Source organism: Nelumbo nucifera, chromosome 2 (assembly GCF_055504915.1).
Source record: "Nelumbo nucifera cultivar China Antique chromosome 2, China Antique-T2T, whole genome shotgun sequence".
Taxonomy (NCBI): domain Eukaryota; kingdom Viridiplantae; phylum Streptophyta; class Magnoliopsida; order Proteales; family Nelumbonaceae; genus Nelumbo; species Nelumbo nucifera.
In genome coordinates, this window is record NC_142650.1 from 98,179,335 (window position 1) to 98,197,972 (window position 18,638).

Genomic DNA, 18,638 nt, shown 5'->3' on the forward strand with positions numbered 1-18,638 from the left:
AATTGTAGCATAACTTTCTTTCCTACTCATTATATTTTTCAGGACTTGCAATCTCTAAGGATGATTGGGAGTGACCATGAGGCAAATGGAATATACTTGTTGGATACACCTGATGGAAGTCTTAGACCACATCATGGAGTAGCTTTAGAGTTTATTTATTCAGTCTATTGATAGAGTCATGTTATGTCATTTACATTTTGGTCATTTGTCTTTCTTACTTTAAATTATTTGTTTTCATAAATGTTTAAGGGAGTATCTTTGTCTAATCTTCATTGTAAGTCATGTGAACTTGCACAAAATTATAGACATTCTTATTCAATGAGTAATTAAAGATCACTTTATTCTTTTCATATTGTGCATTCTGATATGTGGGGCCATATCATATATCTGATGTGGGGGTTATAAGTATTTTATCCTTTTCATTGATGATTTCTCTTGCTATACTTGGATTTACCGTATGAGATTCCTGCATGAAGTACCAACAATTGTGCATAAATTTCATGAACTTGTTCTTACTCAATTTGATACTTAGATCAAGATATTCCACTCTAATAATGTCAAGGAATATTTTGAGAAGACTCTTTCATCCTAATTTAATACTTTTGGGGTAATTCATCAAAGTTCTCGTTCCTACACTCTACAACAGAATGAAATGGCGGAAAGGAAGAACTATCATGTGGTTGAGTTTGTTAAAAGCCTCCTTTTTTCATCTCATGTTCTTATTAAGATTTTTTGAGATGTTATCCTTACAATTACATATTTGATAAACCCTATGCCTTCTTGGGTTTTAAGTCTTAAAACCCCATTTAGCATTCTCTTTCATGATGATGATTTCTTTTTTATTCCTCTTTGAGTTGTTGGGTGCACATGTTATGTTCATGTTCACAGTCACCAAGGACATAAATTTGAGCAAAAAGCACACGTGTGTTTTCGTAGAATATGCCTCTACATAGAAGGGATATTATTATTTTGATCCAGTTCGTGGCACTTGATTTATTTCTAGGGATGTTACACTTGTAGAGTCTATCCCTTTCTTTGACACTTTTATTGAAGGGGAGCATTCAGAGAAATTGTTTTCTATGTCCCCAGTTATTCCTCTCCTAGTTTCTCTTGAGTCCTTTGTTGAGTGGTATACTTTTGTTCGGTCTCCTTCACATGTTCTAGCTCCCCCTCCTCCTCCTCCTATTCATTCTCCCATGTTCTCTTCTCCTATTCTCCAAAAGTGTTACCAAAGACAAAGACTCTGGTATGAGAATGTTGTTTATTTTCCTTCTTTCAAATGAGCCTCTTCCACCTCTCATTACTACTGTGGTAACAAATCAGCCCTCCTTTACCCCTTCTACTATCTTCCCAAACTTTGATTTTTCTATTGCCCTTTGAAAAGGTAAACAGAAGTGTACAACTCATTGCATCTCCAAATACATGACCTATAACCTTCTTTCCTCAACTTATTATTCCTTTCTTTCTTTTATTTCTACATATAAAATCTCTAGGTTTGTCCCAGAAGCTTTATCTAAACTTGAATGGAGGGATGCTATGATTATTGAACTAGATTCTTTGCATAAAAACAATACCTAGGATATTGTGGATTTGCTTGAAGGGAAGGAACCAATTGGTTGTAAATGGTTGTTCACTATCAAGTATCACATGCTACTATTGAGAGTTTGAAGGCTTAATCAGTTTCTAAAGGTTACACTCATATGTATGGTGTTGATTACCTAGAGACCTTTGCCCCTATGGATAAGGTGACTCCAATTTGAGTTTTGTTATCTCTGGCTTTTACTTTTGATTGACCACTTCATCAATTTGATGTTAAAAATGCCTTCTTGAATGGAGATTTACATGAAGAAGCTTATGTCTCTACCTCTAGGGGTGTATGAGAAGGAAATGCAAGGGAAGGTGTATAAATTAAAGAAGTCACTTTATGGCCTTAAATAGTCTCCTAGAGCTTGGTTTGAGAGATTTAGGGCTGCCCTTGTTACTTTTGGTTGCATATAGACTCTGTTTGATCGTACTTTATTTGTTAAGAGGAGAGATTCCTTGGTGACCTTTCTGATTGTTTGTGTTGATGACATTGTGGTTACTAGTGACCTTTTGAATTTGAGATCAAAGACTTGGGTGAACTCAAACATTTCATAGGTGATGAGGGGTGATTTGCCCGACCTAGTAAGTAAAGGACACGTGGACACGACCTGCCATTAGGATGACAACTCAGCAAGGGGAGCCTAGTCAGTAGTTCGGGAGCCCGGGTGTTCGGGCACCTCGGCACCAAAAGCCACTTCAGAGCCTGAGTATTGAAGTGACACGTAATCAACTCCTGAAACTTCTCAACAGACTCCGAATCTCCCAGGATCACGCCGCATAATGGAAGGCCTTATCCTCTCCCCACCCGGATCGGACAATAATGCTAGATTTCATTGACTGGTATGTTACTCTCCTTCTAAAGTGGAAATGGATCTCATCTATGCGGACCAAGGATCTCGAAGTCGTTTCGTGAGACCCACGACAACTAAACTATATAAGGGGATCAACCCCCTACGACCCAGGTACGCATGATTAAGTGCATTGTAGCTCTCCTTGTTCTCAAACTCTTAGCTTGCATATTATTAAGTACTGACTTAAGCATCAGAGCGACCTCGTCGGGTTAGCCACCTCGGGTTCTCTGATCCCTCATTTTCTTTGCAGTTCGAGCGACCTACTTAGCGATAGGCGTTCGAGCTGTCCTACAACTAGGAGCATCTAGATCCCGCACCATCAATTGGTGCCGTTTGTGGGAAACGATCAAAAGGTCATCCCAATCCTAGTCTCGATCTCAACTTCAATATCAATCTCAATGTCATCTTCCAGCAATACCGGAAAGAGCGACATGAATGCCACTGGGGGGCAAGAGTAGCAAATGACCATCCCCTAAGGTTCCTCGATGACCATTGGCCAGTTCATCATTCCCCTAACAATCTCTGGGTTCCATCACTGTCTGTGTCGCACACCACCCAACAGGTGAATCTTCTACTCCCCTAAGTGAACACCACATTCTCGGAGTCCTCTGTGATTCCCCCTAGGGTCAGGCATTCCCAGTTTAACGACCTTGTTTAGAGCGTCCGGACAATGCAGATCCAGATGCAACAAATTCACTAGTTCCAGCAATTTCAGCAATATTACTTCTACCAGTAGTATTAGCAGCAGTTCCCACCGCTGCAGCCGAACCAGCCAAGAATTCAACATCAAGGACAAACTCAGAACCAGAACCAGCATCGGGCCCATCAGAGCGCCCGTCAGTCTCCTCTCTACGGTGAGAAAACTTCACAGGTACCGGTCCCTCCCTCGGGATGAACCTCACCATGGGGTAGAGTAGATGAATGGCGTACTCCCCTAGTCACACAAAGGGGGAACTTGAAGGATAAGCCCGAACTCAGCCAGCCCGAGAGGCATAGTTGGCAGCTTTCGCAGCAGGAGAATGTAGATTGTCATCTCAGGGCCCGAGGTGTGGGCTCGAGAGGAGACCCCTCGGCACCCCGCAATATCCAACACCGGTCACACAGCGAAGAAGAAGCGACGAGAAGGATCCCCTATCCACCTCGCCCCCTCAGTTGGAGTAAAATCGAGATACCTGACAACATTGAGGATGGCAACACAAATGCAACATCAACGAAGAAGCAGTAGTGGCGACGTCGCAAGACTCGCTGTTCCTCAGCAAGGAACAGCCCACCAGCGAAGCCCAGCCACCTAGTAGATCGAACCAGAGAAAGAGAAGAGGTAAGCTTGGTGACCACAAGAACAGCGCCTGCTCTGTTGAGCTGGTCATCCCCCTATCACCCGAGCTCCTAGAGGCCCCAATGCCGAAAGATTTCATGGTACCACCATTGGACAAGTACGATGGGTCTTTCGACCACAATGATCACATAGACGCCTTCCAGTCCCAAATGCATCTTGCTGGTGTCAACGAGGCTTGTATGTGCATAGCTTTTTCCACCACATTCAGGGGCATGGTTCAGACCTGGTATAGGAACCTCGTGTCGGGGTCGACCAGGAGCTGAGCGCAGTTTGTAGATATGTTTATGTCTGAACGTGGTGCAGAAGGAAGGAGAATCAATTCAGAGCTACATCAAGTGCTTCAACGTGACCTGATTGCAGATACCAGACCTTGATCCAATGGTATGCCTTACCGCAACTCGGAAGGGAATTACTCACAAGGAACTCAAGTGGCATGTCGTAGCAAGTAAGCCAAAGAGCATCACCGAGTTCCTTAGGCTGGCTGATTAGTTCATCAGCACAGAAGAGGAGATCAACCAGAAGACAAAAAACCAGCAAGGTGAAAAGAGAAAGAGAAAAGAAGAAGGAATGAACAACATTAAACAGAAAAGGAAAAAGAGCAAGTCCTTGAGGCGAAGAAGCAAGTCGCCGCACTCAAGGAGTAGGTCCCCCTCCTGAAGTTACAGGTCGGGTTGGCGTTCCAAGACTTCGCCAATAAAGAGAACCAACTACGGGGAGACCCAACGACCAGGAACCCAAATGTTTATTGCCACTTTCATTGGGACCATGGTTACAATACAGAGAATTATAGAAACCTCCGCGACGAGATCGAGGAACTCATCCACCGCCAGTACTTGAAAAACTACATTTTGCGCGATGAGAAAGGGCAGGGGGACCGATAGGGAGATCAGAAGAAGATGCCTCGGAAACTAGTAGGCAGAACAAACAGCCACCTCGCTCGCTACCAGAAGAAAGACCGATCCATGGGGTGATCAATATGATCACCGATGGATCCATTATAGCGGGGTGTACAACAGCAGTAGGGAAAACTTTGGTCCGAGAACTGGAGCACGAGGAAGAGAATCCACCAAAGTGATCTCGGATAGAAGAACCCATTTATTTAACTGAGGATGATGCTCGTGGGATACAGTACCCTCATGATGATGCCCTTATCGTAAAGCTGATCATCAATGACTTTGAGGTGAAGTAGATCTTGGTGGACTTAGGCAGTTTGGTCGACATCCTCTTCAAAGGGACCTTTGACAAGTTACAACTACAACAGAGCGATCTGAAACCGGCGGATACTCCCCTAATAGGGTTCAACAAAGAAGAAGTCAGGCCTAATAGGGTTCGCCGAATATTGTGCGGTTTGAATATACATTCATGGTGGTTGCGACTCCGTCCCCTACAATGCGATTATAGGTCGGCCCATTACGCATGCTTTACGTGTGATAGTATCAACTTACAATCTCGCAATGAAGTTTTCGACAGACTACGGGGTAGGTATCATAAGAGGCGATCAGCTCGAATCCCGTAAGTGCTACGTGGCTACCCTCAAGGGAAAAGCAAAGTTGGCGAAAGACGTCGAACTGGAGCAACCAGCGGACTACACCGAGGAGTGAGCTGCCCTGATGGAAGAGACAGTCCACATACCGGTTTTTGAGACCAAGCTGACCAAGACTCTCCAGATTGGTGCCCTGATAAGTGAACCACTCCGAACACAACTAGTAAGTTTCTTACTCAGTAATTTAGATGTTTTCTCCTGGTCCACGACATAAATGCCCGAAATTGACCCTAGTGTGATAACTCATAAACTTAATGTGGACCCTTTAGTCAGGCCAGTTAGACAAAGAAATCGCAACCTTGCCCCGGAGCAGTGGAGGGTAGTCGACGAGGAGGTCGAGAAGCTCCTCGCCGTAGACTAGGTCGAGAAGCTCATCATCGTAGACTTTGTTGGGGAGGTCCATTACCCGAGCTGGGTCGGTAACCCCTTACTGGTGAAGAAGGCCAATGGCAAGTGGCGCATGTGCGTCGATTACACCGACTTGAACAAAGCCTACCTGAAGGATTGCTTCCCTTTGCACAGAATAAACCGCCTGGTAGACGCGACCTCAGGGCATGAGTTGCTAAGTTTCTTGGACGCGTACTCTGGCTACAATCAGATTAGGATGGACAAAGTCGACCAGGATAAAACTGCTTTTGTAACCGAACTTTGGTTGTACTGTTATAAAGTCATGCCCTTTAGTTTGATAAGTGATTGAGCAATTTTCCAACGACTTGTAAACAAAATTTTTGTGCCTTTGATTGGCAATAAAGTGGAGTGTTATGTTGATGACATGGTCGTAAAGACCCAATTTTCTATATCTTTAATCGATGATTTAAACGTTGTTTTTCAAATTTTAAGGAAATACAATATGAAGTTAAACCCAAACAAGTGTGTCTTCGGGGTCACGTCGAGCAAGTTCCTCAATTACATAGTGATCCGAAGTGGCATCAAAGCTAATCCAAATAAAATGAGGCTATCTTAGATATGCGACCACCACAGAAAATCAAGGAAGTCCAATGGCTAACTGGTCGGGTAGTTGCCCCAAACTGGTTTATGTATAAATCGGCAGGTCGGTGCCTACCCTCTTTTAAGGCAATAAAAAAGAATGAAAATTTTGAATGGACCGAAGAGTGCCAGCTCGCATTTGATGAACTGAAAAGGTACCTAAGTACTGCCCCGGTTTTAACCCGACTTGAGGAAGGAGACGAGATGAAGTTGTACCTCTCCGTGAGTGACAAGGTGGTAAGCTCGGTACTGATCAGAGAAGTAGATTGGATCCAACGACCAGTCTACTACGTAAGTAAAGTTTTGTAGGGCGTGGAAACCAGATATCCTAACATCGAGAAGTTGGCGTATGTGCTATTAGTAGTAGCTCGGAAATTGCGCCCATACTTCCAAGCCCATACCATCGTCGTCCTTACTAATAGACCTCTAAGGCACATCTTACTTAAGCCTAAGGTGTTAGGGAGGTTGATGAAGTGGTCCATCGAGCTAAGCAAGTACAACATCTGGTTCGAGCCACGACTAGCGATCAAATCTCAAGTCTTGGTAGACTTCGTAGTAGAATGCACGTTTAGCATGCCGGCCCTGAACTAGCTGAGCCCGCTAATGTGTCAGAGGCATCAACCAGCAAGGCATTGATCCTGGCCAGAGCAGTATTGACCTGGGACGAGGAGCCCTAGACCCTCCACATAGACGGCTCGTCCAACTAGTGAGGAAGTGGTGCTGGATTGATACTATACGGCCCGAGCGAGGTGAAGTTGGAGTATGCTCTCCGGTTCGGATTCGAGGCATCAAAAAATGAGGCAGAGTATGAAGCACTAATTGTTGGGCTAAACTTAGCGAAGAAAATGAATACAAAACATCTTATCGTGTGCAGCGACTCACAGCTGGTAGTTAACCAAGTTAATGGTGACTACGAAACACACGACTCAACCATGGTGGCCTACTTAACCAAAATCAGGGAGATCCTACCAGGCTTCAACTCTTGTTTCATCAGGTAGATATCGAGGTTCGAGAACGTTGAGGTCAACGCCTTGTCACGACTAGCAAGTACCAGCGACAACACAATGCGAAATGTGTACATAGAGGACCTGCCTCAACCCAGAATTCTCGGGGGGAAGAAGAGGTCGCTCCTGTATTGCAAGCGGAACTGAGCTGGATTGACCCGCTCATTGATTATCTTCTCCATGGGACTCTACCTACAAAACTCAATGCAACTCAGAGGGTTGAGTGTTAACCAACTCTATACGTCCTTATAGACGGGCGGCTGTATAGGAGGTCCTTCATGCTCCCCTACCTACGTTGCCTACGACTCTTAGAAGCTGAGTTCGTACTTCATGATATCCATGAAGGGTTATGCGGATGACACTTGGCGGGCAGAGCGCTCGCCCAAAAGGCATTAAGGTAGGGCTACTATTGGCCCACACTGAAGGCAGACACACTCGAGCTCATTAAGAAATGTGATAGATGTCAGAGGCATGCCAACATCCTCCATCAGCATGTTGTCGATCTGAAGTACCTGACTAGCTCGTGGCCCTTTGCGCAGTGGGGAATCGACATCCTTGGTCCATTTTCGTCGGCAACTAGGTAGAGGAAGTTCTTGGTTATGGCAGTAGACTACTTCACCAAGTGGGTAGAAGCCAAACCGTTGGTAGGCATCACAATCCAAAACGTGCAAAATTTCTTTTGGAAAAACATTGTGTCATTTTGGACTACCTAGAGTTTTGATCTCGGATAACGGGAAGCAATTCGAGGACATTAAATTATAGAACTGGTGTGCTGAGATGGGGATTCAGCAAAATTTCACTTCGGTAGCACACCCGCAAGGAAACAGACAAGCCAAAGTGATGAACAGGGCTATCCTCCGTGGATTGAAAGCTCACCTTGCGCGAGCTAAAGGGTTGTGGGTGGACGAGCTGCCTAGTGTCCTTTGGGCCTATCGGACTATCATCAAGACCGCGACCGGCGAAACACCCTTAAACCTCACATATGGGATGGAAGTCGAAATTTTGGCAGAGATTGATGTATCGACATTTCGGCTCAAAGCATACGACAAAGAGGTGAACAATGATGAGCTTCAAACTAACTTAGACATGGTTGAAGAGGTATGCGATTGGCCCACATCCGAACTACAGCTTACCAGCAACGAGTAGCTAGGTATTATAACGCCCGAGTCAGGAAGTGACTTTTCTGAGTCGGCAACCTGGTCCTCCGTAAGGTAATGGTGCTTGAGCCTGGTGTGGGTAAGTTCAGTCTGAACTAGGAAGGTCCATACCGGGTGAGCCAAGTGTTCGGAGAAGGAACCTACGAGCTTGAGACCATGGAATAAAACGGGTACCTCGAGCATGGAACGTCAACAACCTAAGGAGATACTATTTGTTAAATTCCAACGCAACTAAAATAATGACTAAGTCCACAGGATCACCGAGCTGATCCTAAGGACGACGAATTGGAGAGAGGAGCCTAAGTTACTCCCAGAAGCCTAAGGGCTATGGTGTTGAGCTGACAAGAGACCTCAGCATGATATAATACCCAGTCGTCTCTTCGGCATAGGCAGCCTAAGACCCAGTCGCCTCTTCGACATGGGCTCACTAAGACCTAGTTGCCTCTTCGGCATGGGCTCACTAAGCCATAGTCGCTTTGGCATGGGCAATCGAAAACCCCACTTGCTTTGGCATGGGTAAGGCAAAGTAGTCCGAGCATAGACAGGTCTGACATATAGCCTATAGTGTCTGTTCACCCCGGTGTACAACGACATTGGATTAATACCATTCGAGTCTAACTCGCCAGCTCGGGAGTAATCTATACTTAGAAAAATTTTTGCACACAAGAAATTTTGCAACTGTTGTATTTCATTGATGAAGCACTTCAGGTACATACCAAAAAAAAAAACAACAAAAAGAACAAGAACAGAAAGATTACAACTATATAACCGAGCTCGGAGGCTCGAGACATGGAGTATGTATAGGGAGGTCCAAGAAAAGAGGCAAGTGATATCAGTCATCTCGGGGTTCTCCATCCCCAACAGAGGCATCGACAGGCTGATCGGTCTCCATATGGTCCTTGGCGACACCATCTCCCTCTCCCTCTTTTGGTGTCTCATCGCCGAGGAGGTTGTCGTCGCTCTCCTCCTCGGAGTCCGGGTCCTTAGCAGCTTCGATGGCCATCTCCTTGGTGATCTTCGACGTTGTGATGGCATTGAGGTTGAGATGGGGAATTCACACTGAGTCAACCATCTGCTGAGCTTAAAACCCTTGCGGTAGCCCACTGTCCTGGCCTCGACTAGCAGCTCATGATGTTCCACCAAAGACTTGTACTCCTCAACGTCCTTGACCTTGGCCTCGTCCATTGCATTGAGTAGAATATCAGTCCGCTCCTTTACCAGCGCCTCAAGGTTTTCATTCTCTCTCTTAAGAGTCACCTCGCGCTCCTCCAACTCCTTCTTTGCCATCAACAGAGCCAGCAATTCCTTCTTAGCTCTCACATCTTTTTTTAGCTGGTTGATCTCGTTGCGAGCTAGGTTCAGTTTGGAGTGGGCACTTCGGAAGGACTCCTCGGCCTTGAGAGCTCGTTTCAAGTTCACCTCGAACTGTTAGGCCAGAGAATGGATCAAAGATTTCACCTGCCAAAAGAAGAAAAAAAATCTAAGTATGGAGAAAGATCTGTGTAATATAGTCCAAAGGTTGAGTACGTACCACCATGCAGTGAGTTGTCGCTTTGGCCTCGAGCTGAGCGACTGGTAAATCTACCCAATGAGCAACCTCCTCGGCGAAGACTACATCCTTGCTCTTGAAGTGACTGAACTTCGGAGTCAAGATGGTCCAAGCTAAGGTGTTGCTACTCGATGGGGTGGTCGCCTGAGCGTGTTGGTCTTGGAAGATGTGGTCTCCTTGGGAAAGCGAGGTGGAGAAGCTTTACCTTGGTCCTCCTTGACCAAGTCGATCTCTGGCAGCTGCTCGACAACTAGTGGGTGCTTGGGGATGGTGGCGCCGATGTCAGAGGTGGTGGTCTCTTCATGGAGGCGAGCCTTCTTGGAGGCCCTCTTCTTCTTCTTCCCCTTCTGCATGCCCCCGAAGAGCTCATTGGCGGGGATGTTAGCCATGACAGCTGCAAGAGACAAAGAAAAGAGTTAGTACAAGATCAATATGAACAAGACAAGGAAAACAAGTATAGCAATTGTGATGAGAACCTACCAAGAGGACTTAGCCTGGCTTGCATGAGCTTCTCTTCGGTCACAAAGTTCTCGAACTTCAACCCAAGCTTCTCCCAAGATCGGACTTCCTCCTTTGTCTTTTGGTCCAATTTGACGCCGAGGTCCTGGATGGTAAGCCTCCAGTGAGTTGGAAACGGCCACCCCTTAGTGTTACGAACTATGAAATAACTTCTCTTCCAGGCCAAGACTTTGTTTGAGAGCTCGTGTAACAATTTGTACCTAGGGCGAGGAGAAATGTAATAGCTTCGCCTGTGCTTGGGTAGAATATAGGCTGAATTTTTCTTAATAGAAAGGATCGAGGAAAAGGTGTCGAGGTCTAGAGGTCGGTTATAATCGTGGAAAAGGGAGATGGTACCTATGATGTTGCGGATAGAGTTTGGATGGAGACGGTCTATGGTAATATCAAAAAATTTAACGATCTCAACTATCAAGGGATGGAGTGGGAAGCGCAGCCCGGCTATGAGCTGCTCCTCGAAGACCACGATCTCATCATGACCGTGATCCCAAAGAAAGTTGCCTAAGGGAATGTTGTATATTAGGTTGAATGGTAGCCTATACCGTGCTACTAAGGATAAGAGCCTGTTCGCTATCATAGAAGACGGGCCGAAGTTGTCCAGCAATTGACCCCAACGCGAAGCAGAGGCCGACCTGCCAGAAGCCTTGCACTCTTGCCGAGGTGAGTCCACATCGGACGGGCTGGAGTCAACATCTTGCACCGAGGTGCCCACTTCGATAGGACGAGACTTCGTGGCCCGCGCCGAGGTGCCCAACTCGGCCCTAGTGGACTCACCGCTCCCATGTAAGAGACTATCTAAACTAAGGCTATACATGCTAAAGGAATGGACAACGGAATCAAAAACAAGGAAAGGCGAACTCACCAAAGAAGACAGAAGAAGTCCAAAGAAAGCAAGATGACCTCGGACACAAGGATAGCTGACACCGAGCTGGGAGACTTGAATGCGATTTCAAAGAGTCAGTCATGCGGTTTGTGGCGAGGAAAATGGGCCCTTTGGCCCCTATTTATAGCTACCATATCCGAGGATCAACGATCAAGATCTGCATGATCCAACGACTCCTATGAAAATCGGTTGCACACCACCCGAGGTTGAAATAAGTTGAGCGCGTGTTTTTATGTCCATGGAGCTTACAATCAGCATGACGTCCATGCGTACCTGATACGCGATGTAGATCATTTCCTGGTCGAGCCAAGCGGTCGTATAGGTCCAACCAAAGGTTTGCCCTTCGTACCACCTAGACATCGTTCCAAATCCACCTGGACTCGTCATGAACTCCCCGTGTTGTGTCAGGACCCCTGGCACGAGGAGTGGGGGGCAATTGATGTGGGGTGATTTGGCCCGACCTACTAAGTAAAGGACATGTGGACACAACCTGCCAATTGGATGACAACTCAGCAAGGGGAGCCTAGTCAACAGTTCGGGAGCCTAGGTGTTTGGGAACCTCGGCACAGAGCCACCTCGGCACCAAAAGCCACTTCGAAGCCCGAGTACCAAAGTGACATGTAATCAACTCCAGAAGCTTCTCAATGGACTCTGAATCTCCCGGGATCACGCCGCGTAATGGTAGGCCTTATCTTCTCCCCGTCCGGATCAGACGGTAACGATAAATTTCATTGATTGATACGTTACTCTCCTTCTAAAGCGGAAACAAATCTCATCTACACGGGTCGAGGATCCTAGAGTCATTTCGTGAGACCCATGACAACTCAACTATATAAGGGCATCAACCCCCCAGGACCCAGGTACGCGCGATTAAGTGCATTGTAGCTCTCCTTGTTCTCAAACTCTTAGCTCGCATATTATTAAGTACTGACTTAAGCATTGGAGCGACCTCGCTGGGTTAGCCACCCTGGGTTCTCTAATCCCTCCTTTTCTTTGCAGTTTGAGCGACTTACTTGGCGATTGGTGTCCGAGCTGTCCTATAGCTTGGAGCATCCAGATCATGCACCATCACTAGGTGTTGAAGTTGCTCGGTCTTAGGCTTGTATTTTCATTTGTTAATGCAAGTATTTCCTTGATCTACTTGTATAAATTGACAAACTTAGTTCTTAACCAACTACCACTCTTATCGATTTGAATCACAAGCTCTCAACTACTGATGGTGAACTGTTGACTGATAGGGGAGTGTTTCAGAGACTGCTTGAGAAGTTATTATATCTTTGCTTGATTCGACTAGATATTTTCTATGTAGTGTGTCATTAGTCAGTTCATGTGTTCCCTCAGAGATACATATTTAGCAGTTGCAGAGTGGGTTCTGTGTTATATGAAAGGTACTCCAAGGAAGGGTATCTTGCTTGCCAAGGATGCAAAAATGAAATTGGAAGCATACATTAATGTTGATTGGGTTAGATGTATTGATGATATGAGATCTACCTCAGGATACTATGCTATGGCGGTGGGGAACATTGTTTCATGGAGAAGTAAGAAGCAGTGTATAGTGGATAGATCCTCAATTGAGGCAAAGTACATGGCAATGGCATACGGAGTTTCAGAACTATTATGGCTTAGACCACTTTTGGGAGAATTGGGTATTAACTGTGAAAAGCTAATGATGCTTTATTGCGATAACTAGGCAACTATCAACATTGCACATAATACGGTCCAATATGACATAACTAAGCACATAGAGTTTGATAGGCATTTTATACGTGATAGAGTTTCTTTAGGGGAAGTTTGCTTGTCATTTAGTGTTTCTTTGGGTATTATTGATATCTGTGCTTAGTTTGAGTGGAAATGTAGAGAGACTGGGCCAAATGGGCCCATGTGATTTATATTTTGTTATTATTGTTTCTTACTTGTGCTTGGTTGAGAAATTAAGAGCCTAATTTTTAATGGGCCTACTAATCATTTTTTGTTTCTTTTAAGTATCATTAAGAGCAAAATTGTAACTATCTCTAATTATATGAGATTAATAAAAGTTTAGAAGTAAGGAGAGGAGACATAGAACTTCTTTCTCCTTCTCCCTTACTATATTCTTCTTTTCTTTTCTTGATGTTCCTCTTCTATTTTCTCCTCTTTTCTTTTATTGGATAACCGAGTAGACTCACATGTGCCAAGACAATGTGTTATGAGTGCATATGTTAAAAATACACCTCCGCAACCCAAATATCATATGCATGGGCTCACGAATGTAGAGATGAGTTGTGTGGCTCCATTAACACTCACAACCTATACCACACAACAATGTGGGCCCACTAACACCCAAAAACAAAGAGATGGGTTGTATGGGCCCCACTAACACCCAAAACTTGTACAACATGGAAATGTGGGCCACACCAACACATATGACCAACAAAATGTAATAATATGGGCCACCAACTCCCATAACATGCAAAACACCTTAAGATGAGACATATCATCAAAGAGAAACACATGCACTAATTGGAACTATCTATGCTTTGCTCATTACATGGGGTTGTTTTATGATAATAGGTGTTTGAATGGTTACCCCCACTTGTTGATCATAAGGGTTATAATCATTAGCCCAGATGAAGTGGGAGGTATGCAGCTGAAAACACATCCACACATTTGTTACAATTATGCATTCTCTAGCCGAAGTTTATCAAAACCATCCTATTTTATTAAAATTTACCTCACTACTAGGTTATTTGAGAAACCATCTCCCATATTTTTTATCTATTTCTTTTCACCCAAAGTTTCATTTATCTATGCCCACACTATCACATTTGTCCTCATCTAATTGTAGACATTTCTTATGCCTATAAAAAAGAAAGAATACCAAAGCAATATTAGTTTTATATAGAATCAAGAAAACATAAATTTAAAGCCCATCAAATAAACAATATTAAGCATACTAGTCACAAATCACATAAAACAACAATTGTTCATGAGAAACACATAAAACTAGCTTAAGATGACTGACTTCTTCTTTTGGTCCTTTGTCTAGCACAATTTAGGGGTATATTGTAGTGGTGACCAATTTGAATCATAATGTTGTCCCAAATTTATTCCATTACCTTGGTTGCTTGGTATCCAAGGTGAATGGGAAACTCAACTACATTGTGGAAGAATCCTCCTTCACTTTTAATCTATGTATCTTCATCTAAGTGTCCATTCCAAATGGATTCTCATGTTCTTGATAGTTGGATGATGTAATGTAGAACACAACAAGCAAAGTCAATCCTAATTTGTTTATGCATTGGGTGTGGTGGCATTGACTTTAGTATTGGAAACCTTGCTTTTAGAAAACTGAAGCACCACTCAATTACAACCCTTAATGAAGAATGCAGATGGTTGAATTTCTTTTTACCATTCTTAGGATGACCACCCCTGCCCCTAAAATCCCGCAAATGATACTTCTTAGATCTATAAGGGGACAAGAAGCTAGGCTTGTTTGTATATCCTGAGTCAACTACATAATAATTCCTTATTTATCAATGCATGGGAGTGCTAGTGAACTACGCTTTTAATAGATGAAAAAATTTAAATTGGCGTTTTTTTTTTCAAATATTGTAGTGGTAGTGGAAATATATTTGTCGGGTTTTGGATGATCTCTAAGGAAAACCCATGAGTCATAGGTATCTCTCTCCCACCCTGCTTGAACAAAAGTTAATATCATGTCAAAGAACATGCACACATGACATTTTGAATTGTTGTTTGCTCCTCCCCTAATTTGAAATTTGTTTGCGCAATGGCACACATGCAAGGACATGCATGACATTTATTACACCAATACAATTTTGTAACACCCATCATAGATACACAACATAGGGGGAAGAGTAATGAATTCACCACCAACCTAGTCATAATATCATGGTGGTGCTCAAAATAATATCCGAGTTTGAGATATTAGCCATTACTACCTGGATAGATCAAAAGTACACTATAAAGTTATAATAGAGCCATGTGATAAAGATATAAAGAACAATAAACAAAGACATGAATGGAAAGATAACATAACAAGTTAAACCTAAATGAATTTCAATTGTTGGTTAAAGAGAACTAGAAAAACCAAAAACACCACTGTAGACACCCCATTTTTGGGCTCTTCAGTATTTTTGCAGCACTTTGAGCTTTATGCTTGCTTCAATTAACCTCTTAGCTAACTTGAGGGCATTTTTGAATTTTTACAAAAGTTTGGACCTCAAGGATTTGAGATCATAGGTATGTAGAGCCCAAAATTCTAGATCCAACAACATCAATATCACCCAAAGCTGACACCGTTTATCCCATTATCTTAACACCTAAAGCTAGAATCAATTTCGATCATCCAACCGGGGTCATTTTGGTCCTGAATCTCATATCTCATTGAATCAGAAGTCAACAACCATAGATATGTAGAGTCCAAAAATCCAAATCCGACAACACCAAGATCACCAAAATCTGACACCGTTTACCCCTTTATCTTAAGACCCGAAGTAGGAACTAATTCTAATCGTCCGATTAGAGTTATTTTGATCCTGAAGTTCATTTTAAATCAAATTAGAAATTCAAAACTATAGGTATGTAGAGCACAAAAATCCAAATCCGACGACACCAAGGTCACCCAAAGCCAGAATTGGTTCTGATTGTCTAATTAGAGTCATTTCAATCTTAAACCTCATTTCATGTCAAATCAGAAATCCAAAACCATATGTACGTGGAGACCAAAAATCTAAATCCAATGACACCAAGACCACACAAATATGACACCATTACCCCTGCATTTTAAGACCCCAAATTAGAATCAATTTCGATCGTTCGATTGGAATTATTTTGGACTTAAACCTCATTTCACATCAAATCTGAAATATAAAACCATTGGTATGTATAGCCCAAAAATCCAAATCCAATGACACCAAGATCACTCAAATCCACTAATTGTCATCATTGATTGAGAGGATTTCTCCCAAGGTTGTCTTGATAGTCCCTTCCCTTATTCAATTTCCTTTAAAAAAACCCTTTAAACCTCAACCACTGATCTCCTTAGTCTGCCTATCTCAGCCCTCCATTCCTTTCTAGAATCCTCCCCAAAAATCTATACATACTCCCCTTTTCTCACACACAAGGACACATTCTAGCTTAGGGAGATAACTCTACCCCCATTGGCGTAAAGAATAACCCTTCACATCCCAAGCAACTCTAAGTTTCTCTAACCCACATCCAAACTCTTGAGGAAACTTCCAGCATGTCCAAAGACACCCCTAAGCCTTCTATGCCATTGCTAAAATTATGACAGCTGTCTTCATTCATAGGTCTCCACAACTCTTCCCACACATCCTAACCTAAGTAGACATTCAAACCTAGGAGACACATTCTAACCTAGGGGGAAACCATAGCCATGTCCCAAAGCATCCCCACTCACTCACCAACGTCGCAAGCTTCTCACATCCTCCCTCTCTTGTACCCTAGACATTAAGAGCCTTTTCTCATAGTTCAAAATATCAAAATCATCCTAATGACAGTCTTTAAGTCAAGAAATCCCAAAGGTCTTGTCTATTTCATGGAAGCTAAATCATGTTTGAAGAAACGACATTACAATAGACACCATAGACTTTTCAGTAGATCTTTTATGCAATCTGGGCCACAATTTGCATTACCTCTGAATCGCATGAGCACCCAAGAGCCATGGTGAGCGATTGAAGGTCGACGCTGATGAACATTAAAGATCAAGGTGGCTGGACTAAGCAACGAGTAGTTCTTTTTTTTCTTTGTCATATCTGATATGTTCAGTGCTCTAAACCATCTTAATTTCCCTAGTTTTATTGCTGAAATTAGTACTATTAAATTGTACACATTGCATTGGTTACGTTAATTGTTGTTTTTTAGACATTTTCTGTTTTCAGTTTTAGTTTCTTTTTTTAAGTGATTTGGTAGGAAATGCTATTAATCCCTTCGATGATGAACACTGCTAGTGTTAGTTTTGCAAGTCTATTAGTGTTAACAACATCATCTTGCATCTATTTGTTCATAATGACAATAAGTTCGAATTAGAGTTGTTTTCTTTTTCTTTCTTTAGTTAGTTTCTTATTACATGCATCCTCATCACACAAACAATGTTATTCAAAATAGGGCAGGAACATGTTAATCCTTGTCATTCTATCAATACTTATGTATCAGCCTTTAAGTGGGGTTAACCCCAATGTTTCCTCAGTTAATTTTTAGTCATTTGTCATTAAATCAGTGTCATTGACTTTTTTAATTTCAAATTTCATGGTTCGGTCATTCAATTATCATGGTAGGTCCTTTTAGAGGGTAGGAAACACAACTCATTGTGTTGAAGTATTAGGTTTGCTTTGTGGATATGTTTCAATAGAAGTTCTCTTTCTTTTTTGATAAAGTTAGAACCGTTTAGATTGCATAGAATATTGGGCTTCTTATCAGCTTCTATAGTGCAATTCATAGTCATTCAACATAAATTTCTCTTTGGGTTCAAATTAAATAGTGAATTTACCTAGCAAACTCTTTTTTTTTCAAGTATATGATCTATTTGTTGATGCAATCTCCAAGCACATATCTTAGTAGCTAGTGTAGTTAGCCATTGGATCATTTTGTCTTTGCTTGCTATTTTCTAGCATTTAATTTTGTTTGAATAGTTAGAGTTGTAACGTTTTGTTCTTCGTCGTGAATAAATTGTTATGCTGAACGTCTGTGTTAATTTGAATTATTCATAAGCCCAAAATTATTAGAGTAATCTTTGAAACTTTGGTGAAGTAGAGACGGGTATAACCAGCTGTGTGTGGGGTGCCTAATACCTTCCCGCATTGTACTTTAGTCCCTGGACCCTAGGAATCTCTATCCCATTAAGCAACGAGTCACCAAGAAAACAAAAATGTTTTTCTTGCAAAATTCCAGGTTTTCCTAAATTTTCATTTCACATAAATTTAGGTGGCAACTCCATCTATCCACTCCATATTCCGTCCCCCCTTCGGGTCGAGTAGCCACAACAATCATCATTCATCATAAGTTCATGTGTAAAAAAAATAAAGATAAGAAGGGATGTATAAGTTTCCATCAATGTGGTCCAAAGATATAAGACAAACACAGATAGATAGAAGATCCTACCAGCATCTGTCTATTCCTAGAGGATGTGACTGATCTTGCTCCTTTGATTGTAAGGCATCTTCAGATGCCATTCCCTAGAATATGGTTTCTCAAACACTTCACACAA